The 23930-nt window shown below is 38.6% G+C and overlaps 1 long non-coding RNA gene across 2 annotated transcripts in view; it reads right to left on the minus strand.

Moving 5' to 3' along the window:
- Positions 1-9526: 9526 nt before the first annotated feature.
- LOC126927350 (uncharacterized) overlaps positions 9527-23930 on the minus strand; it is a 33300-nt gene continuing 18896 nt past the window's right edge. The window contains exons 1-3 of one of the 2 annotated variants that reach the window (XR_007715412.1): positions 17527-17809; positions 10426-10874; positions 9527-9885 (exon numbers count right to left, since the gene is read on the minus strand). This is a non-coding gene — a long non-coding RNA (uncharacterized LOC126927350). Of the gene's footprint in view, positions 9886-10425; positions 10875-17526; positions 17810-23930 lie in introns of those variants that run through there. The other variant, XR_007715406.1, reaches the window with a different exon arrangement.

Consider the following 23930-nt stretch of genomic DNA (forward strand, 5'->3'; position numbering starts at 1 on the left):
TAATAATTCAGATCTAACATGACGAGCGTAATAAATTACGGTGAACATATAACATAATTAATATTATACGCAAAAAAGTTTATTCGTAACCGGTACAATTAATATTACAACGTAAACAAAATTCTTTTAAATCATCATACACTTCAACAAATCCAATGTTTTCCAACCCCTAAACCACAAACTACTAAATCACACTACTACCTATCAAGATCTGAAATATAGCTCAAGATCATCAAGCAACAAGTTAACATTTCATATCTGCCTCTCCGCAACAAACTCTCGTAACGAGAAACAATTCGATCGTGTCTCTTTCTTATTCGTTGCGATCTTGTTCGATCGAATCGAGTACCACTAGACACACTTCCCTCGGAAAGTCGAAAGCGCGGTAATATAAGTTTGGAAGAGTGTTCCTAGTGGTGGGAGGAGGATTAAGGAGATGAAAAACAATTTGATCGGCCTCGATTCAACGGCGACGGTCAAAGTTTACGCTTCCACCGGTCCAAGGACTCCGGAGGAAGGACTTGCATAATTTACTTAATGGCTCGTAGACTAACGATGGAAGCTGCTGTTTAAGTGTTCATCGTGAACGTTCGCCTCTGCAAGTTGCCAGTTTCTGCATCCTACGGTGAAACCGCCATTGGACAAAAATTTATCTTAGTTACTTCGGCCCCGGATTTTTTCGATGAATTATCGTTGTTGCGCGCGAAGTCGATTCTAAAGACGCTTTCGTTTTCACTTAAGACGCTCTATACTCTTTTTTTCTTGCGAATCGTTCAGCCCTAAAGAGCAACTTGTGGCCACCGCGAAATTGGAAGAATTAATGCGAGAATTTAACTACTTAATAATCACAATAACGTTAATTTTATGATGTTTACAGTTATATAAATGTTAAAAATGAAATGTTATTATGGAATCATTTTTAGTTTCATTTTAGTTTCATAAATTTGAAAATGGAACATAGACATTATCGTTTTAAATTTATTTCAAGTTATATCGAGTCACGTAGAAATTAGGATATTTATCATTATTTAATTCAAGTATAATTAAAAAATGATAAAAGGTATAAGTGTATTAAAATACTTTCTGCGACTGAATTAGAAATGAGAAGTATGTAATTCTCTTCTTCTGACTTTGATAAATACTTGCCTCGAGTGGTTAATTATACGATGCCTTGAATCGAGTGTCTCATTTAATATTTATAAATATATCCTGCGTAAATACAACTAACAATGTGAAATAAGAAATAATTATCTTTTCCTACTTTCGATAAATTCGTCTCTGAATAATTTAAATACAAATATGATACTTTTAAAGAAGCAATTATTAAGTATAGATCAAATTTCATATACCCCAATAAAATAATTTCTATATGCCTAAAATCATCGTTAAAGTTCCAAGATTCGATCCTCAATGGTTAATAACGGTTGAGCATATTGCGTGACGTTGTATCAGCGATAAAATCGTCTGAAATAAATCGCGAACGTCGTTCTGATTACAGATCGTCCGTGGGATTGGCAGAGAGTAAGCGTGGCTTAACGACAGATCCGATCTACACGAGTGGAACAATCGGTCCTCTCCTCGATCGGTTCTTCTTCTCCTTTTTATGCGGACGTATTTCGATGTCTGATCGAGTACAGGGATTCTGGGCCGACGCGAGGGGGAGAGAAATAGACGGGGAGGTCGATTTATTTATGTCGGTGATTGCGAGCCAGGGAGGCAAGGGCTTCCTTTGCATTAATACTAAGAGCCAACTGGAGGGTGGCTTCTGTGCCTGTCGTCCTGATAGGACGATATGTCGTGATCGACGGTAAAAATTGTCCTTTGTACAAATTCTCCTGTCAGCCTTTACCTTAAGTCGAACCGGGGCGCGGGTTTCCTTTGACGAACATTATGTTTCCCCGTAATTATTTGACATATAAATAGGTGAAACGTTCGATTACTATGCATTTGTTTCCTTTGATAATTTCTTCTTACGAAGAGTAAATTAATTTTATCATGGAAACTTAAATAAATGGTATATTAAAATTGCTTTAATTTAAAAAAAGCTTGAGAGACGAAATTAGAGACCATCTTGTTACCTTCCAATTGAGTTAAAATGAAAATTCCACGCGCAACAAGTTTCTCATTTTCCATATCGTGTGATTCTAAATTACTTCTTTATGCAACAAGTATTGACGCTGGTATTACCGACGACTAAAGTATATGACATTTCTACCAAAGAAATCAAAATGGAAGATATATCAAAAAGGATATAGTACAAGAGGTAAGTCAAATATATTTTGGAAAAAATCATTCAAATCTTTGTAATATACATTTATAATGTATATTTATAAAGCTACGAATTGGCTATTTTAAGATGATAATCGTAGTGTCAGAAAAGGTGAAATTTGAATGAAAAATATTATATGAAACTTGGTATTAATTATAAAATTATTTATAACTTCAATATAATAATTTCATTGTATAATATAAAGAGAATTTAATTGCAACTGAAATATATTATATAAATATATTATGAAATTATATGTATATTATGGAACGGATAATTTAAGACTACTACTATAATATATAAATAATATTAGTATTCTCCTTGTTCGTGAGTTATTACACAATTAAATATATCTCATTTTTCTTTAAGAACAAGTGTTTATCAGTTTTTTTTAACACATTATCAGGCAAATACTTTAGTGACGATGAAAGAATATTGTACTTCCCGCGCAAGCGTTTCCACGATTCATTATAATGAACAGCGCGTGTACACGAAACAAGTTTATTGCGCTGTAAGAGTTTCTAAGCACCAGTAGAACCGGAAAGGGGTTGTTCGAAGTCTTAAGTTCTTAATACCGTCACCTGTCGGCAAAAGTATTTCAATTTCACCTCAGTTGAAGTCGGCACGCGCGTTAAAAATTATATGGGTCAGGTTCAAAGGTGTCGATTTTTCATGGAAAACGAGTTCTGTCGTCATGCAAGAAGAAAGTATAGTATTAAACCAGAAAGGAACAGAACTTCTTTATATCACCTAACATAACGTATTAAAATTTGATGCAGAATTCGATATATCTTTTTCCTATTCGGTATAACAGTTTATTACAAATTTCATTATTTGTTGCTGTCACATTTAATGGCACTTGAATAAATATTTTGTATCATTTAGTGAATATGATATTTATTGAATTTAAATATTGAATTTATACTATCGATTATATTATCAATTGAAATTATTTTCATCATATCAGATTATCTTTGACTGCATACAAAGAATGAAACAAAACAGCTAAGAAAGAAGAACACTTCACAAATTAATCTACATCTGTAAACATATAATGTATAATCTATGAAATCTGTATCAAGAAAAAAGAGTTCTACCAAAGAATTATATATGTCGGAGTGTCAGTAGAATCGGAGGTGAGGGCGTGTAATGAATCTTCACCACTATTAGCCATTGTCAAGGTACGATCCAGGGTTTATTGGCACAAGTATGGAGATGTGAGATTTGACAAATAACTGCGGCGGTTAGGCACTCGCGATGCTAATGACAATAGTCTTAGGTCCGATAACGAATCCGCGGTCAACGGGACTTTTTTACTCTTTACTCGTCGGCAACGCCTAGGTGGTACTCTCAGTTAGCACGCGAAGTAAGCACTCTGTCGAAATGATACCTTAGTCGATGAAATCGTACTCGAAGCTCTCACGGTGACGTTGTTTAGGAAAAACTGAACTACTCTCTCGCGGCACCAGGTCTTTTATATTCGTGGAGACAAGTCTTCGTTCGGAGAGTGAGGGAAATTGCCGTTATTGTTAATTGGTCAGTCTTCGGAAGTGTCATTTGCGAAAAAGACTGTTTGCCTATTTTCGTTAATTAAGGATTAAGGTTTATGACGGGTCATCAGGCTGGCTGAACATATTTTGCGAATATGTCTCGACAACCGGCAATCAACCTACCCAAAGAATAGGATCTACATATGACGGGCCACGAGACAGAAACCGTTAGTATGCTTACTGTCGAGTGCTGTTACAACTATTTCTTTTTATGGAGGGTTATAGACTTTTTCCATGACTTTGTTAGACAAAACGTTCGTCCCTTGACCGCGGCTACGTTCGGTGACTGGTTGTCACCTCGAACCCAAACTCATTCTCATAGATTGCAGGCAATTACAATCGGGCTGAAGGACGGTGATTATTTAACTACGGCTATGGTAGAATCTAAATTACAATATTAGGGGTTTTTCCCCGGTTTCGACGGGAAGGCTCCGGTGTCTCTCCATCTCCCACATATATATCCAGTCCTATAAAGCCAGCGTCTTAAAACAACCTAACAAAAAGCCACCCTAAACCCATTCAATCTGTGATCAATAACGTCAAAACAAGAGAGTCGTGCATTACCCGGAGACCGGGTGTTCGAAGGCAAAGAAGCCGCCGTAAATGAGGTTGGTCATTCGCAACTCTTAAAACGCAGGGCTCACCGTGTTCCGGGAAAACTGGCTGGCCCGGCGGGAACTTTTTCAAGGTTTTTCGTCGGCACTTCTTGCCAGGAACAAACCAGGAGTCCACGAGAACGGAACAATGGGGAGGGCGAACTACGACAAAGCGACACGCTTTTAATTCCTGCAAAACTACTTAATAAGGCAAATGAACGCGTGCTTCTTTTCACCGTTCGACGATCCACGGCTGTGGCTGTGGGGGGTGGCTGTGAAGGGCGAAGGGACGCTCATGGTAGGGTGCAACGAAGATAAAAAAAGAGAGGAAAACGAGAGTCTACTTGGAGAGACGAAGTTGGACGATTTTTTTTTCCAACCCTGTTTGGAAGGCGAGTCTCACCGACTAACAGCGGCACAACGATCACCAACGACGACCACGGCGACGCCAACGACGACGTTGACGACGACGACGACGACGACGACGAGTCGAGTGGTTTTCAAGCTAATAAAAAAATTACCGCCGTCGCATGAAACCCGACGACGTATAAAACGTCGGTGAGCGCGACGATTCAACCCCTAGCATCGCGCCCACCCCCTGCTCACCGAACGGGGGAAGAAAAGCCACCGGGAGTCGTCACCCTTTTGTTTTCTTTTTTTTTTACCTGACAGAGAGGGTAGAAGCTGGGAGAAAGAAAGAGGAGACGGACACGCAATTTGCTCTCGTTGATACTCGTTATTCGATTCTGAATAACGTGTCGATCTCTGTTCGCCAGGCTTTGCTAATGTGGCGGAGTTTCACATTTACCTGTACGTAAAGTTAACTGGGGGAAATTTGAGTTTTTTTTTTTTTTTGTTGGGAAGATGGGTTTTGTGTAGGGAAGTTGTAGGAGTTGGGGATTGGAGGTGATTCTGAAAGGATGATGATGATCTACTATGATGATTAATGATGTAATATATGGAAACTGATTTGACTAAATGGAATAGGTAATGGATTTTTGTTAACAATAATGTAGTTTTCGTTATATTTCATTTATGTACACTACGGTTTAAAAATGTTCACTCTCTGACGCGATACATTTTCATGATTTAAAAAATATAATAAACTTTTTATGCACAATAATCATAGAACGCTATTTTATGAAAAATGGCAATCAACTGACTACTATTATTTTCAGTTCTCTAGTTAAGAGAAAGTTTTATGAGAGTGATATGAGCAGGTAAAACGGTATACTATTGTTCGAAAGTATCTGATCACTTGCTTATTTACTTTCAAAATTGGTCTTAAATTTAATCGTAATATGTATTCTCTAGAAAAAAGACATCTGAAAAATGCATTTTGGATCATTAATAATTATATCATGGATATTTAAAATTCATATTTTTATGAATGTAATTAAAAAGGTAAAGATAAAGACTTAGTAGAAAATATTTTTCTTATTGAATGTTATAGAAGGTATTTCATTGAAATTCGAACACAGAAGTCTGCTCAGCCTAGCAACTGCCAAAAATTGTACATCCTCGAGGTAGTTTTCCCGATCCTCGTGACATAACGCAGCGAATTAACGTTTATCAAAACCGCCGTCGTCTCTCTTGACTAGAAAGAACTGAGAATTTCGCTGCCGGATTAACCCTCTTGACCGAGCGCGAGAACATGGCAAAAGAAATGTAGCGGGGAGTATTTTGCGGATTTAGCGAAGAGGTAGCCAAGAGGAAAGGAAACCGAACGGAGTTCTGGGGACAGGTAAATTCTAAGCCCGGAGGATTCTCTCTCTCTCTCTTCCCCTCTCTCTCTCTCTCTCTCTCTCTCTCTTTCTACATCCGTGGGTGCGCGCGCGCTGTGCCGTGAGTGCAGCCCGGTGCTAATTAAAATCAGACCACGTGTCTTTCCGAGCCATGGTCACGAAAAATAAACGGAAAAAGATCTTTTCAACGGTGCCTGGAACCCGTCGTTTCGCCCTCTCTTCGCTTCTCCTCTGCACCCTCCGCTGCACCCTTCCTCTGTCTCCTTTCGATTTGAATTTCCATCCTCATTGCACCAGCGTTTCTTTCGCCCCTTATCACCAGGCTGCAGCGTGCCCCCATGCCGGCTTAATTATCGTCCAAGTGTTCTTTAAAGAGCGAATTACACGCTCGATGTTTACCGCAAGCTTGAAGCTTTTCATTCGTCCCGTTCCCTTTCCTCATCTTTTTCCAACCATGTCTGTTTCTCTCTGACTCTCTTCCTTCTTTCATCTTTCTCGATCACTCGTGTACTTATACCGTTCTCCGTCCCGTTTATTCGGAATACGGCGAAGAAATAAAAACGAGGTCCTCCCGTTTCTTTTATGCTTCGAAGACTCCGCTCCTCTTCGTTCCTCTTCGATAATTTCTCATACTTCCTCTCTTTCTCTCTCTCTCTCTCTTTCTCTGGATCACCAGAGATCACCGATTACGATTCTTCTCTTGCTACGGTTCTTTCTCTACACTCCACGTTTTCTCCTCTTTTTCTTTTTTCTTCTTCGTTCACTTAGAATTTCCCTGAGATTTGGCGTGGTCGAAAACACTCGAGCTATAAGGGAAGGGATGAAAACGAGCTTCTCGAGGACCTCAGTGGAAGGTGGGTGGAACGATCGGCAGGTGAAAAAGCCGGCGATTCCGTTCCACGAGATTTCGTCCCCGCTCGTTTTTCTTCCCCTTTATCGGGGAAATTTCTTGCCGCGTTCTCGCACCGCTTTGAGATACGCGATTTCCTCGGCCCGTTTTCCATCCCGACGTCGATTAACGAGTCGGCCATTGTCACGCCCTTCCAGACCGCTATTCTCTTGATTCTCTTTTACTTTATTTTCATCTTGTCTTCTACTTTTTTCATTTACTTTCTGGATTTGATTTCTTTTAGGAATTCCACCTCTCTGCTCCGTGCCGCGGAAAAACGCAGCGAAACGCGGTTAAAGTACACGCCAAGGGGAAGGAATTTGAAGCTCATTACCGCTCCTCTTTGCTGGATACGTCGCGAGGGGCGACTGGATGCGAGCTGAAATCTTTATAAGCGTGTTCGTTTCTTTCCCTCTCTTCGTTTTAACTTGTTCCTCTAGCCTATTTCTCCTCCCTCTGCTTTCTTTGCCTTCATCTTTATCGTTTTCGAGGTTGGTCCTTCGTGATACCGACCGCGCGATAAATTCCTCGTGAATTTATCATAATGCCTTTTAACCGGCCGCGACACTTAGCCTGCTTTTGGTACACCTTGATTTACGATGTACTTGTACGTGATGATTATTCTGCCTGCTGGAAATTGCGCGATTTCAAACGTTTACGCCAAACATTTGGGTTTCGATATGTCCCTTTGATTAACGTTTGTAGCATCATGTCCTTATTGTGCATCTATACGAATTTGATGGTAACCATTTTTTAATGATTCAAGGAGGTGGATACGCTAAGTCGAAGGTTTTGTTATATCAATTTTTAAAATTCCTTTTTTTAATAAATAATTTTACCTTCGTTAATGTATTAGTGTATCGTGAGAATTTTCTCTTTCACATACTTATAAATGATAAATATCTTCATTCTTTTTAGGATCTAGTGGAATATGAATCATTCAGAATTGGGCATTTTATATGTTATAACCTAACAGGTCTGTTTCCGATTCAATAAGAAATGTCCGTTTTCAACGTTATTTGAAAGATTTTTACATTTAAGAAATTGTATTTAAGAAATTTGCGTTCTCTGGAAATATTTAAATTACTCATTTAATAATTCAACAATATCCAAAGTAAAACATATATTATAGTGCATATTGCATGAAATACCTATATAGGTTTCTTTAATTACATTCATAAAAATATGAAATTCCATGAGTATCCCCAATCTAGCAATAACCATCCATACATTTGCATGTTATATATATAAAAGGGTTAAATGTCAATTTCCTAGTTCACGTAACTAATTCCTCCTAAAGCAATCATAAAGCTCCTTTCAACCATGTTCCATCATTCCCTACTACCGCCATTTCCACGAACCTCCGAAACAAAACGCATCGTCGATCGCATTTCCCTTCATCGAGGAGATAGAGGAGAGCCCTTTCGGAACGTTTACACGAATCCATCAACAAGCATCGGCGGCTACCGGTTTCGACGACTTCCGGCTGGCATATTTCCATCGGCCCCTGATATCAGCGCGGCAAAGGTAAAGAGAGAAAGCCCGGCTGAACGAAAAGCCTTCAATCCCTGGAAGCAACGAATTGTCGTCGTCTCCCATCCCCGTCTTCTCGTACTTTCCACCCTTCAACCATTCGATTTTCCACTATTTCCCGATCGTCCGTTCTTCCCCCTCGTCTCGTCCATTTCCATCACTCTCCTCTGACGTTTATACTTTCGTGAACGGACCCGAGGGCTCCACCGGGACGAGTTAAGAGAAGAGGAGGGGGGATGGTCTTGATCGAGGGTGAGCAAAGGCAGAAAAGGCGATACGCGGACGTGAAGCGAGGAAAGAGAAAGGAAAAAGGAAGGATAAGACGAGGTGGGAAGATGAAGAAGAGAGAGAAGAGGAAAGGACCAGCGAAGCGGGTGGTAACGGCCATCATCGGGGGTGAAGCAACCCTCCACAAGGATCTCTCTTCCTCTCGCTCCCTCTAGCTCTGATATATTGCCTCACCCGCAACCCTCACGCGCCCTAAACCATCCCTTATAGCCGCCATCTTGAAGGACTCCCAGCCACCCCCTTCCACAGTGCCCTTACCATCGCGTTCAACCCCCGCACACCTTCCTCCCCTACATACAGCCACCACCGAACCGCGGCCTGCACTCACCCCGCCCGCCCACGATCGAAAATCCCGTTAGACTTATACGGGCTTAGCCCGTCCATTTTGACGAGGGGGTACGTGCCAACTCTGCGAGCCAACCACCCTATTTCCTCGCGCCTCTTGCGGAATTCCACGGGGTTTTTTTCCGTCTTGATACACCGAAGCTTTTCCAAATGCCGGCGGACGTGCCTGCTGGCCCTTAGAAGTTTTTACTTTCTCAGGAGCAAGTTGATTTTTTTTTTCTTATTGGGGATGGATAGGTTAACGACTACGATACGGTGTCAATCAAGATTTTAGATTGTATATTTTTTATATATGTATATTGTGATTCGCTTTTATGAAATATAAAATTCTTCCTTAAATTAATATTCCTCAAATTGAACATTACTTTTTCAGAAATGAAGATCTGAGTACTAAAATTACACAATTCTAAATTAAAGGTTCTGCTTCAAATTTCTGGGTACTATAAAATATATAATTATTTCAAAATGACAATATATTTCAACAGTACGTCTCAAATTCAAAATTTGGTAGCTACAACTATTTTGCATGGTACACCAATTTCAAAGGAAATATAAAGCATAAAATTCACCGACATACCCCATCGCACAACTTACAAGACACCTAACATCACTCTTCGTTAAACCCAGACTTAGTTCCTCAACTTCGCCATGCTTCCTCCACCATCAGTTTCTGTAACAAAATCAAGCCTTTAAACTCTCCAAAAATTTCTCTCTAAAGATTGTAGGAATTTTTATTATATTTTATATAGTATGTATTTTATTGTATCATACATGCAATTAAATATTTACTCGTTAAATAGTAAAATTAATCCAAGGACACCAATTCTCTTATTGCATACTAACTTTTAAAAATACAAAAATAAATTCTACCACAATATCCTTACAATTCTCCGATATTCCCAAGTTTTAACAAAATATAAAATCATTCTGAATCTTCCTGACGATAATTCTATAATCAAATCAAATACCACCCCAAATTAAATCAACTATTTACGTGCTTATGAATCCTAATAATACACTAGAGATATCAAATCCCCAAGATTCGATAATTTGCAACAAACAATTACCCCAAAATACCCATTTGCAATAGAAGATAATTGAAACCTAATCACCTCCATATGTATAATGAACAATGTTCCAAAAAGGCGCTCGAAAAAAAATGTCTACCAGTCGACTCTTCGCGTTCGATCAGCCACCAACGAAGACTCACCATTCTTTCCACGTCAGCCCTGCGGAACAAGAATTCGTGGTGTCTGTCGCAAAACGAGTAGATGTTTCCGGGTTACTCTGGGAATTCTGCAAGGGCTGGATGTCTGGTAAGGGGTGCTACGGCCTTATGACCGAAAGGCAACGAAGGCTGCGAAGGGAACACGAGGCTGCATTTTTCGAAGTACTCGCGTGCCCGCGGGATTCTCAGCCCCTTTTTCGGCGCACCAGTGACGACGGGGTACTTCGCATTCTGCTACATCATCGCAGGATTTGATTATGCAAAGCGGCGGCCCCCTTAGGCCGTTTGCACTTTCCTTCTTCTCTCTTTTTCTTCGTTCTCCTGGCCTCCTACCGCTGAGTCCTGGATCTAAGGTTCTTTTCTCTCCCCGGACACGTAGGCGGCCCATCAAGTCACACTGACTTTCGCCAAACCGTCCCGTGGAATTTCACCTGCACAGGATTTTTATCGGGATTATTCCGATCGTTTATGAAAATTGAAAACGCTCGTTGCCGCGGGATACTCGCCGCGATTATGTACCATCGTGTTTGCACGTCTCTTTTCGTAATTTTTTTGATTTATCTTCTTGTATCTTTCTGTTCTCTTTTTTTTTTGAGAAAGTTACATAGGAAGTACAGCGTTTATAATATGAAGATGAAAGGAAGACGGTTTATTTTTGTTCTTTCATTTACTTTAACAGTGGATAAACATTGAATATTAAGCAATAGATAATTAGGTTGGGTCTACATAAAATTGTGAGGTAAATATTAGACGTGTAAGTAATATAATGTTTATAATATAAGTGTGAAATAAAAATGTATTATTTATTTTATTTGTGCGTTTTGTATTTTGTATAAAATAGAATTTTTTATAATATGGTGTTTGCGTATTATATACATATTATCATATCTTACCTCGGGTATTTTACACATTAAAATGTCTCGTGCACAGTTCTACTGTGTTTATTATTATTTACTATGCAGACGTAACATCTTGGAGCATGTTATGATAATTTCACAAAAGCAGATAATTTAGTTTCATTATTATCAATTTATTATGCAGTTGAAAATCTGTTCTACAACGTACATGAATATTTTATTGATACTTTAGTGAATAATTGCGAATGTTGATGGCATATATCAAGTTCAGATAATATATTTTACTCTGTATCCACATAAGACGTTGATTTATTCAAACATTGAAGAATCGTTTACTCTATATGCTCTATCAAAAAATTATTAAATTTTCTTTCTACTTTTTCCAATTAATAATCCAGTGAACAATATCTTTCTCAAATTGTGCATTTAATACTTTGAATTAAATACGACTACTTGAGCTATTTAAGTTTTTCTCCAATATGAATACAGAATAATTTTCAAGTACAAGATCAAATAACGGAAGAGAATTATCAATCGATAAGAATCGAGAGAAGTAGATACAATCAATCTGTCAAAGAACGTTATATTTATGAATGAAAACGGTTCCCTTTCACTTGCCTAACTTTCGCTGCAAAATCCGGAATAACGAGACGATAAGCGTTCGCCATGAGCACAGCACACGGAAACACTTTATCGGGGCAAATTTTCTTCAGCGGTATAAATCTTCTCGTCCGCTTGAGTTGCAACGAGCCACTGAACAATGTGTTGCCACGCCATCATTTCATTTAGCTGTAACGACAGACTTTTCAAGGCAACCAAACGTGGATCTTCGATCAACATTCACGTCGCTTTATTTTTAGTACGTGAAAAATGAAAACAAAATTGTGAAATTACGAATTATGAAAAATTTCATATTCTTTTATTCGAAACTGATTTATTCTGATAGATTTTGTGATCGATGTACGTACTTGCGTCATATTTGACACGTTTTCAAGGAAGTATTAAACGCTGCGAACGATGTACTAGAAATTTTACGGATTTTCACGAGGCAGATATCAGATTCGCGTTTCAATCGATTTTCAAACATTTCGTGACAAACGGAAATTTAAAGATCCATTTTCAAAAATAAAGTTTTCTAATCTAAACCTAAGTTTTATAGCATACTTCAAGAAGTCTATTCAAGATCCGAATGTATATTGTAAAATCATCTGTAGCGTGCACGAAGAGAAACCAAATAGCAAGAAATACGGTAATACTGTAGACGTGTATTGGAATTGATGAAAATGGTAATCACGAAACACGTAACCGATGTACATAGATAGAGAAGAAGAGAATTATTACTATGATATTGAACTTATGATTTATAGACTAAAGTTCCAGATGAAATAATCACTCTTAAACGTTTCGCAAATTTCCCAGTCTTTCAGGCTTACTTAAATTTTCATAAGTGTCCTGTTACTTCTGAACGTGGGTGTATATCCTGGCGATAATCGGCGAGTATCGGACCAGGCGTGTTCCCTCTTTTCCCGTTCCGTCTTTCCGCAACATAAAATCGATCGGATCCGCGGAAGGCAGCCGGTAAGCCTGGGGGCTTAGGTAGCTAGCTACCGTCGCCTTCGGATTTGAATACTGTCGATTCTCAATTGTTGCGGATCACGCGCGGCGGCGCAAGCGAGAAAAACGCTCTGAACACCGCCGCGTGCAACGTGAGCGACAAAGGTGAGTATACCGAAACGAAAATAAAAAAAAAAGGAAAGAAAATATAAGAGAAACGTTCTTTCGGGAGGGAACCTAAAAAGGGAAAGAGAAAGGAGGAAAAAAGATGTATATAATTTGGGTCCCCGGGATGGCAGCTGCGTGGGTCCCGATATGCAAAAAAGGGGTTGCCGCACGGAATTAGAATATCCTCGCGGTCTCATTTGAATTTCAATCTCGCTACGCGGACAGTTTTCCTCTCGTTGCTTTTTACCCCCGGGGGCCGTTACCTATGTATCTGCCTGGTTCTGCCTGCACCATGGATTCTCAGGTAACCATCGGTCGAAGGGGTTGCTGTCGAACGCCACTGGAACACGGACGAGGAGAGGGAGAGGGAGAAAAAAAGGAGAGCACGCCGCGGTGCCCCATTAAAAATCCGCTGTGCCTACCTGGCGAAAGGAACGACGAACAACTTGGGGAGAAAAGGATCGTGAACGTGGCGCACCTCATTAGAGCCGCGTTCAACGTTAAATCCGATGCGCCGGGGGTAGTTTTCTCTCTGTCTATCGTCACCCTTCGCGGCTATAGCGCCCAGGATGGAGAAAAGGTGTCACCGCGCTGAGAATAATGCGATGGTGTCGATGCTGAATTACGAATAGGCTTATCGTGCTACGTGTGACGGTTGAACGATGGAATTTCGTTTAACGAGGTAGAGGGTAAGGGAGATATCGTAATTTTTATGGTTTAGAGAAGAGAGAGATTTGGAAGTACTAATTGTTCTAGAACGCATTATTATCGATTAGAATTTGCGTAGTAGAAGCTGAAAATGCGTAATTCTGTTTTATTAAAATTTGAAGTTCTTTGTGGAGAGTGTACCATATTTCAAAATGAAATTCTACAGTATATTCTGAAGTATATCGTTGGAAATATGCCTTTGATCATCGATGTGGGAGATGAAATTTCTCTTGCTATTCTGCACCAAGAACTCGTCAACTATTTACTATAATATTTTATAATGAGTTTGGTTATTAATTGGCACAGTTAAATTTGTATGATTTAGCCAGATTTATTTTTACCTAACCCCAACCATTAAACTGAATTTTATCAATAACGCTTGCATAGCAATTCTGTATTACATTTCTTCATAATACATAACTTTTAACGAAATTTTTATTTTTATTGCAACATCAATGTTATATTTATCCCAAACGTAAACCCATAATCTATGATTACATAATTACAAGTCATGACACAAATTTCTTCAGCCCCAAATATCTCCAATTCGCTGTTCCCCAATCTTCCATATTCTAACCACCCAATTTCATTCCTACAATCAAACGAACTACAAACTTACATCAAAGGGAATCCAAATATCAAACTAACGCGCCTATAAATCGTTTCACCCCATTTTCCGTAAACCTCCCCTTCCAGCCAACCTCGTCGAAACTTCGCTCGTTCCACCATAGAATGCACAACTTGCATCATCGATACATTCCATTATCCGTATCGCGTGGCGTGCACGCGCAAACACGCGAAGATAGACGGACGAACATCGTCGAAGCATGGGAACGATGTAGACACGAGGAGAGGGTGGTTGAAGGCAGAAGAAGGGGGTTGAAAGAGGGATAAGATGGAAGGCCATAGCCGGAGGCCTTTTCTTCTGTATGGAGGCCGTTCTGTATGCTCTGTGGAGGGTACAGTCCGCGCAAAATCGACGGCCACCCCCTTCAAAAACCACCCCTATTTTCGGCGATAAAGCTACCGGAACGCAGGGGCAGTTCCGTCTGCCCGAAGAACACCCTCGGTTTTCCCGATAAAGCGGCAGACTTCGATTGGTCCTGGGGATGGGGCAGGTTGGCCAACTCGGGTAAAATAGATGTGGGTATGTGCGCTTTAGAGAGAGGATGGTAGGAGAAGATTTTATCGCGACTTTGCATGCCTGCGTACCTCGAGACTTTCTTACGATCGTTGAGATACGAGCTTTTTGGATGTAATTGCAAAAATAACTGAAAAAATATGTTATATACAGAAAAATTAGAGACAGCAGTTTCAAAATTAAGAAAATCGTATAGGATATTTGTAGATCTTCATAGAGAAATAATGGTGTTTAGGAATATACGTATACGTATGTACGTATATAGTCTTAATGCCCAATTATAGTTGTTTATACATAGTATATATAAATACACAGTGTTGGTTTATTTGGTATATTTAAATATACAGGTGTTTGTTGTACTAGGTAACCTTATTAGTCTCACATGGGAGTATTTGGAAGTCGATGTGGTAATTTATTAATGTAGAATCGTCATGTGTGGATGTTCAATACAAAAGGTTAAGTTGAAGAAATAATATTAGATGTGTAAATTATAATAGAGTATCCAAGATGATTATCGGGTTGACAATATTCAGGTATAATATTTTGCCTAGTTGGTATACACTATTTTACATGAATGTGTGTAACACAAGTACTTTCTCATTATGATTCAAAATTTCGTCTTATACAAATATTCAATTTCTAATAATAAGCCTCGGAGAATAATTGAAAACAAAAATATGTGAAACCGAACCAACGCAATAAAAATTACTCAGCCCTTCGACCCAACAATAATAACTCAAATATACTAAAAACGACCTTTTTAACGCAAACAGAGCGTCACGCGTCGTTAGTCAAAAACAAATCCAATTGCACGTTTTCACCGCGTCGTACCTCGCTTCCCACCCCTTGGAATCTCTTTCCTTGGGCAAATAAAATTCTCGATATCGTAGGATCGCGTGGTGGTGGTCGGCGTCGTCGTCGTCGTTTCTCAGCCCTTCGAATTCCTTGCTCTCGAGCCGGGAAATTCACCAGGCTCCGTCAGAAACGTCGAGTCCGTCAAGTAACTCGCTCGCTCGCTCGTCCCTCCCCTCGTCCCCTTCTGCTACCTCCGCGTACCTCGTGTGTGGACTGCGAGTTTACCGTCGGCGAAACGATGAGAGGACGAGGACGACGGGAGGCACACGTCGACGAAGCGGGAAACTTTAGACCCGTCCGGATGCTCCGTGTGCGGTTCACGCGGCTCCACGCCTGGAAACTTTTGCCCTGCACCGCCCACCCTTAGCCCCGGGGATTTTGGTTAGAATATTGAATCTTGCAGAGTGGAGGCGCTGTAACGAGCACACTGAGCAGAGCCGACGAACGTCGTACCCCAAGAAGACGACGACGACGCTCAACCCCCGGGACAGGTCGCGTTCGCGAACCAAATAATCGCGACGCACGAAGCCACCAGGTGAAAGACGGGGAACGTGAGACCCGCAAGAGTTAGGTTGGGTTGGCTTTGCTGTTGGGATTTTCAGTTTTTCTTGTTAGAGAGGTTTTGAGGTTACAGGAAATTGATTGGAAGTTAGTTTGCTGGATGAGTGAAAGCAGAATAGTTTTCTATGGATGATGGGTTTTGAGGTTTTTTAGAAAGCGATAGTACAAGGGAATAGTATTGGTATTAGAATTTTGATGTATAATTAATATTAGTAATATAAATACGTATATTAATACATTCTCAATATATCATGTTAGGAAGTTTAATTTTGTGATTTTAGTTAGGTAAATATGGCGCGTAGGTATATCGAGTAAATATTGGTTGAATAAATACAAGTTAATTGCATGCGAGGTAGGTCTTGCGATATTCTTTGAGAGCGAAATGTGATCTATAACAAGTATATGTTTTTGAATATGGATTGCTTCGATATTATTATTAATATCGTAAAACAATTAATATCTTGATTTCTAAGTAATTTATAATGAATTTCATTGTTGTTAAAAAATGTTTCTTACACGAAATAACATGAATTAAAATCATTGTTGCTTAGAATGAAAAGTATAAACATTGTCAAATATACTAAATACATAATATATTAAGAAAATGCTTTGAGTCGTTTTCATCAAGCTAATTTAATATTTCCCTCCCGTTTGAGGGTGAATATCAAGTACAATCGTGACTATGGTTCAAACAGATTTAGCACGGAGAGAGTTATTCTGATATACGTATATGACTAATTTGTTAGCAAATTCTACGTAGATATAACATTCTATTCATCATTTCTTCAAGAATATTTTATGAATCAAAGATTGTTTAATCTACGTGATAATAGTTATATGCTCTGACACATTTCTTTAGGATATAACTTGATTATTTACAATTACAACAAAAAGTGTTTACGAATAAAATAGAAAAATGAATATATATAACCATATCAATATTATATGACCCGGTAATAATCACTTACATCGTAAAAAAAACTCCATTTTCATCGTCAATAAACCCACTCAAAATAATTAAAAAGTATTTATATTCTGAACCACAGAATTTTTTTATTAAGTATCAAATAACTAAAATTAACTTACAAATCAAATAGAAAACAAGAAAGAGAATAAGGAAGATATAGTTGTTTGAATTTCAGTATGAGCAATAAGGTATAAAAACATTTCTCGCCAACGTCCAAAAAATAACCGCAAACGGGACCGTTTACCAGAATCAAATTTTTTTTCGGTTCTTACCTCTAAAGAACGTTCGTAGAGGCCATGAATTATGCAGCTTGATCTCGAATTACCTTGGATTTCACTCAAGACAAAGTGGAGCTGGCGCGATAAGTAGCTCGACCGAAGTTAGGTCAACGTCGTGTCGGTTCGCGAATAAAAATTCCTCCGGTTTTTCGGGGATTGCACGACGTGGAAACGGCGAGAAAAAGAGAGAGGGGAAAGAACAACGTTGAAGCACGCGTGTATGTATGTCGACGCTGTTATACGAGCATGGTCGGAATTTTCTACTGCGGTTTTATGCCTCGTCAATGCGGCCGAATGCGAAACGCACTTTCCACTCCGTGAGTATAACATCGATTACTTTGTACGATACCGTGGAAGCATATAAAACCTCCACCGCGAAATATTTTTTTGTCGATTTCCGGATGAAAATGCGCCGAATAGTAAAAAGAATGCGCCGAACTAACCCGCTGCCACGATATTAGTTTCATTGGAAATAATAGAAAGGAGGAGAGAGTATTAGAGGAATTGATATTTGTTATAGTCTTTGTTCTACAGGTACGATGTTTCTTTTGAATATGTTGGGATGATCATGGTTGAGATAGTATATGCGTTTTAATGCACTTTTATTATTATCCGTATTTTTAGTTCATGTAGCACAAGACGCACAGTATTTTATATCTATTACATATTATTTATATTTAATACATATTATTATTATCTTCAACATTACTTCTATACTGTATTAATATTACGCATATCACCTCATTTATAACAATGTTTATAACAATATATTTATAACAATGTTTTATCATTTATATTAACTTTCACATTTATTTTTCATATTATTTATTATCTATTAATCACACTATTAATAATTACATGAACAAAATTACAATAAAATAGATGAAATGAGAATCAAATTTCAAAGTCTGTTATCCAGAAGAAACCATCTTACCACACTTTCCACAAACCCCTAAATCTAATTTCACATAATACCATCCTGACCTGCGGTATCTCAAATATTAATATCTTCAAACACACCACCCCCAATTTACTTGAAAAAATCACCCCACTTTTGCTTTTACCTTCTGTGTCCACCAATAGACAAGCAAGTCCAACACAGACGCGACTCATCCCGCAATAAATAATTCACGCCTTAATTGTGTCCCGTGATATTTCATCCCTTCCTCGATGGTCGTCGAACCCAGCCACCCTTCCCCATCCAATAATTCGCGCGAGCGAGTCTGGTCCACGAGACGAAACGAATTTACTTTTAATTGGCGGACGCGTGACCGTGGTGGCGCGTCCAGTACGCGTGGTCAGCAGAACCAGAACGGTGATATACGAGGGTCAGGCCATGTTTCCGCCTGTTTTGACCGCCGAGGGGGGTTAGGGCTGGGCAGCACGCCCAGGGTCAAGGGATGACCCTTTCAGACCATCCTGGTCGCGCCCCGAGACCTTAAGAGGGGCACCCATAGCACGCGCCCATAAGTCCTTTGCCCTGGTCGGAGGAAAAGGGTCCTTCGAGGCCATAGGGTCGCGCTGTATACCGGTCAGAAAGTCCAAATTATCAGAGTGTCTGCTATATATGGCGGCTCAGGTATGAGGATGAAATGGAGGCTGAAATATATGGGTCGCGGTCGAAAGTACGTTTCAACGATCTTGTAGGCCTGCTATTTTGTACCGCGGTATTGTCGTGTGCCATCACCTGCCCACAGTTTCGAGTCGAAACTGGATCTACGATTTTCAGGATCGGACAGCTTTCGAAGATCGGTGTCGTTTGACCGCGAAGCGCTTCTGCCGCATGACCTACTTTCAATATATTTACATATATATTTGTCCTTTGGCTTTTTGGGGAATATCGAGGTTTTTCTTGAGATTTATGGGTTATGTACTTTATTAGGGTTCTATTTTGGAAAATAAAATGTATATTATATAATAGCGATGAAATTAGGGCATAATAAAATGTGCATGTTTTTAGAACTGACATGTTATAATTGTTTTTTTATGAAATTATAAATGGTAGCGAGAAAATACAAATTCACCATGAATATAGTAATATGAAATGAATGTAAGATAAAATTCGGATAAAGATTAAACGAAAAAGAAAATTGTATGGTTTATGTCATTGAAAATTTCTCATATGTAAAGTATGAATATAGAAATTCTACAAGCTCTTCGATATCTTTGTTCAACTTTGTACTACGTTTCAATAAAATTCTTTATATGCAGCTAGGAATGTAACGTTAATCTTCTTCTTTCTTCGTTTTACATAAAAGCAATTGAAAGTGTTCTGCAAACAATTTGAGAGAATAATGTTTCGAGGTACTTGAAACAAATATTTGAAAAATAACAATCGTATCTTTTCATCGATATTCTCAAACTGTGTTTCGTACTTGATTTTTCTATATTTGTTGCATAATAAATGTTTTAAAGCAGAGAATACTGAGAGACTTTATTAACCATGAAATCCGCTAACCGTCGTCGAGGATTATAAATGGTATAATTCAACTATTCCATCTGCGGAAATAATTTTAGAGCGAGTAGGGCGAGTCGGCGTTTGATCCAACTGGCACCGATTCTGAAGTGGCAAGCGTCAAAATGTCGTTTCCCTCTCAATCGCTACTTTCTTCGTTACGTTCTTCACTGATGGAAACAGATGCTTTAATATATGTGCAGAGCCGGAACAGGAAAATTGAATTAAATGACGGATCCAGTTCAACAAAGGGCCGATGTAATCTCACCGGCAAGTACGCACGCCACTTTACAGGCTTGTAATGGAACTCTCGGACGAATAAAAGTGGATGGCCTTATTGAAGCGAAGGGCATCGTTCTTCTTTTCCTTTGATTCTTGTTTTCATGTTGGTAAATCATCGTGAAAAGCCACTGCTCTTCTCGCAGAAAGAGAGACGCCGGAGCATCCATGACTTTATCGTTAATTGCATGTACTTACTTTCTTTTGTATGACGCCATACTAAGAAAGGTTTGTCACACAATTATGGTTATTATTGCTTTTATCGGAAGCATTCAAGTATATATTCCTTATTTCTGTGTTTTACATGGAAATTTTTTCTAATTAAATTTGATAATAATATCTATTGAATATCTGATGAATGATAACAATATCTATCTATTGATTAAAAAGAACTTCAACATTTTTTCAAATTGTAATAGACATTTCGAAAACATTGGAACTCTTGGAAAAGACAATTACAGTGAATTGTACTGTATATTACATATGCGTTAGTGAATTACATTACTATATATCTTATTTCTTATTTTTATTTTGAGTTCATAAATTTCGTTCGGAATATTCTGTTATATAGAAAAAATTTTGCCATAAGCTGTATAAATGAAAAAATGAATTGAAATTAAAGCATAAAAGCTTCCTCTTTGAACTTTCTCTCTCAGTATAGGTCCCGCTATTCGAAACCAGTTACAACTCTTGCGCTGGTTATATTAATTACGTGGCAATCGGTGATAATTGATAATATTACGTTTCATTATGCGAAAAATTCCCTTGATTATGCTCGTATTATCGAACTTCGAATTGAGATCAGCGTTTTATCGTCCCTATTTTTCACCATCTAACTGTTTTGAACTCGCCACTTTTGTAATTGCAGTATCAGTCAAATGTCAGTTACCACGAATACCATGCTATTCTGAGAGGCTGAAAGCAGAAATTTTAATTCATGAATGTCTCAATCTCAACTCTATTTAGGGCAGAAATGAAATTATAGCAGTGGTCGAAATTGTGTTCTGAATCTGTTCAACATTTTGAAATCATATAAATATTTGTGCCGGTAATTATAAAAGTGGCCAGAGTAAAGAATCTAAAACAAAAGGAAAGTGAGTTTATCGTTTATTTTGCATTGCGTCTATTTACACTACAGTAATTTGAAACCATTTTTGCAAAATAGTAGAAATTGAACCTTTGGATTGAATGGTTGCGTCGCTAAACAGAATTCAGTTTATGTATCAAACGAAAAACCTTAAATGTCTCGAAATGAAAGATATATGACTTAGTCTACTTTTATTATCACCGACACGTTTGAGAATTTTGCAAATATTTTATGTATCAAGTGGTCGTTATATATCTTTCATTTTAAAATATATTTCAATTGTTAAATTTATTTATACGAGTTAATCAGTAAACAATTATTTATCAAATCGATTTCTTATTTTCTATCATATCATGTAAATGTTTTCTCAAAGCAAACGCAGCGGACACGATAAAGAATGATCAAAGAAACTATTCATTGTATTGTTCCTTTCGTTTACTTGGCTTGGTTTTTCTTTATCTCGTCTTTGAAATTACATGGACCTCCCTACTTTGAATTTATTCCCATGTCGCCATTAAGAAATGCAATTCAAAAGCAGCAACAAGTACGAAATGAGCTTTTCAAGTTGCAAAGAAAGCTGATCAAAGACTGAATAGCACAGATCTCAAAGCGAAGGATTCTTTAGACCCTCTTTAACCATCGAACGAGTCGAAAACCATTGAACAGGAAAAGACACAGACATCCTTTGTTTCCGTTTTCTCCACATTTTCCTGTTGTCAACCATTCTATCGATGAACGTCAACGAAGTATTCGTTGTCCAAGAGTCTAATCCCTTCTAATTATCGAATAAGAAATATAAATACCTTACTTTTCGTAAAATTGATCACATCGTGCAAAATTTTAATAGGATACAATGAACATTATTTCAAGAAGAAAAATTTTTTCATGTACTTATAAAGTCTAAATTTATTGAAAATAATAATATCAATATAATCTGCGTATCTTATTTACCTATGTAGAAAACGATTAATATTAAAGAGCTTGTCGTATAATAATTGTAGATACAACAGGATAATATAAATATTTATGTGTCTATGACACTATAATTATATGTGATAAGACAGGATAGCAAATATTTAATAACTAATCATAAATACAGAAAAATAGTAAAAATAGTAAATAGTAACAAGCCTGAAAAATGGAAGAATTTTCATTTCATCCCTTCAGTTTGAGCTCCGATCTCCATACAGAGATTTAACCGCAACACGAAAATACTCTATCCTAAGGTTTATAAATTTCCAATCAATTAACCATGAAACACCTAACCCAAGCAAAACTCCACCGTAATTAAAAGCAACCAGCTATCGATCTCGTCTTCTGGAAGAAGTAACGGCTAACGATAATGCAACAACTTCCGCGGAGTTCCTCGTGCATATACCCGGTCGCCGTTTACTCACACGCGAACATAAACACAAACACGAATCCACAGATACGCGTGCTGTACAGTAGCCGTGTAAATATACATACACACATACACGTGCATACGCAGCGGCTATATCGACGGCAAAATAAGGGATCGCCGTGGGAGGGTGGCTACATGAGGGATGCTTCGTGAAGCCATAGACGTTCGACTGCTCTCCATCCATCCGCCCTCGTCCGTCGCCCGACCAACCCCCTCGGCCGCCACCCTTCGATATTAAAAATTTCAATATCCTAGCCCCAGGGGTGGAAAACACATAATGTATTCAGGTGACGTCCCGGCCATTCTATCGGCGAGAAAAACGTACAGTTTTTCGAGGAATCGAATCCACCCCCTCCACCCCCTTTAGCCACCCTTTCACCCGCTCCTATTTACCCCCTGACGGGCCGAAGCCCGGCCACCACCCACGTTTTCGACCAAACCCTCACCAGTCCCCTCGATACCACCCTGTCAGACCATCCCCCTCCCAACCCCACTTAGGTTTACGTGCCACCCTCCGAGGACGATGACGACGGAAGCTTCTTTGTTTCTTTTTGCCTTGCGTACCACGTGAAAGGTTCTTTTCTTTTTTTTCTTCTTTTTTTTTTATTGGTTCGATGGATTGGTTTCAAAGATATAAGGATAAAAATTGATAAGGAGGTTTGATTCAAGGTGAGGGTGATTGGGAATTCGAAGCAAATGGACATGAGTTGGAAGTTGACGGTGAAAATAGGACTGTGCGTTGTTGCTGGTGATGTTTTTAGAAAATTTTTACTGCGTCAAGTCGATTGTTTTAAAAGCCGTATAAAAAACAAGATGACTTGCAGGATTTTTGTTAAGTTGCACTTCCCTGCGATTAGAATTTTTATGCTGAATTTAAAGACGCAGAAATACACAGAATATTTTGAAAATCCATAAAATCGTCAAACTTTAATTTTAATCATATAAACAACACCCGACTCTGTTTCTTCCCTATAATAACCATCTCCATCTTCCTCCTATTTCAGAATTACTAAATTTTGAATTTAATCATGATGGAAAAAACACTCCTCTTTTTCCTTCCTCACTAATAATATCCAAAAACCTCTACCATTTCCATCTTCTTCCCTCGTAAAACCACCAAACATCAATCTTCTTCAACAAACCCTAAATATCCACTATATAAACCTAACCGAGAC

This window comes from Bombus affinis, chromosome 2 (genome assembly GCF_024516045.1).
Source record: "Bombus affinis isolate iyBomAffi1 chromosome 2, iyBomAffi1.2, whole genome shotgun sequence".
NCBI lineage: Eukaryota > Metazoa > Arthropoda > Insecta > Hymenoptera > Apidae > Bombus > Bombus affinis.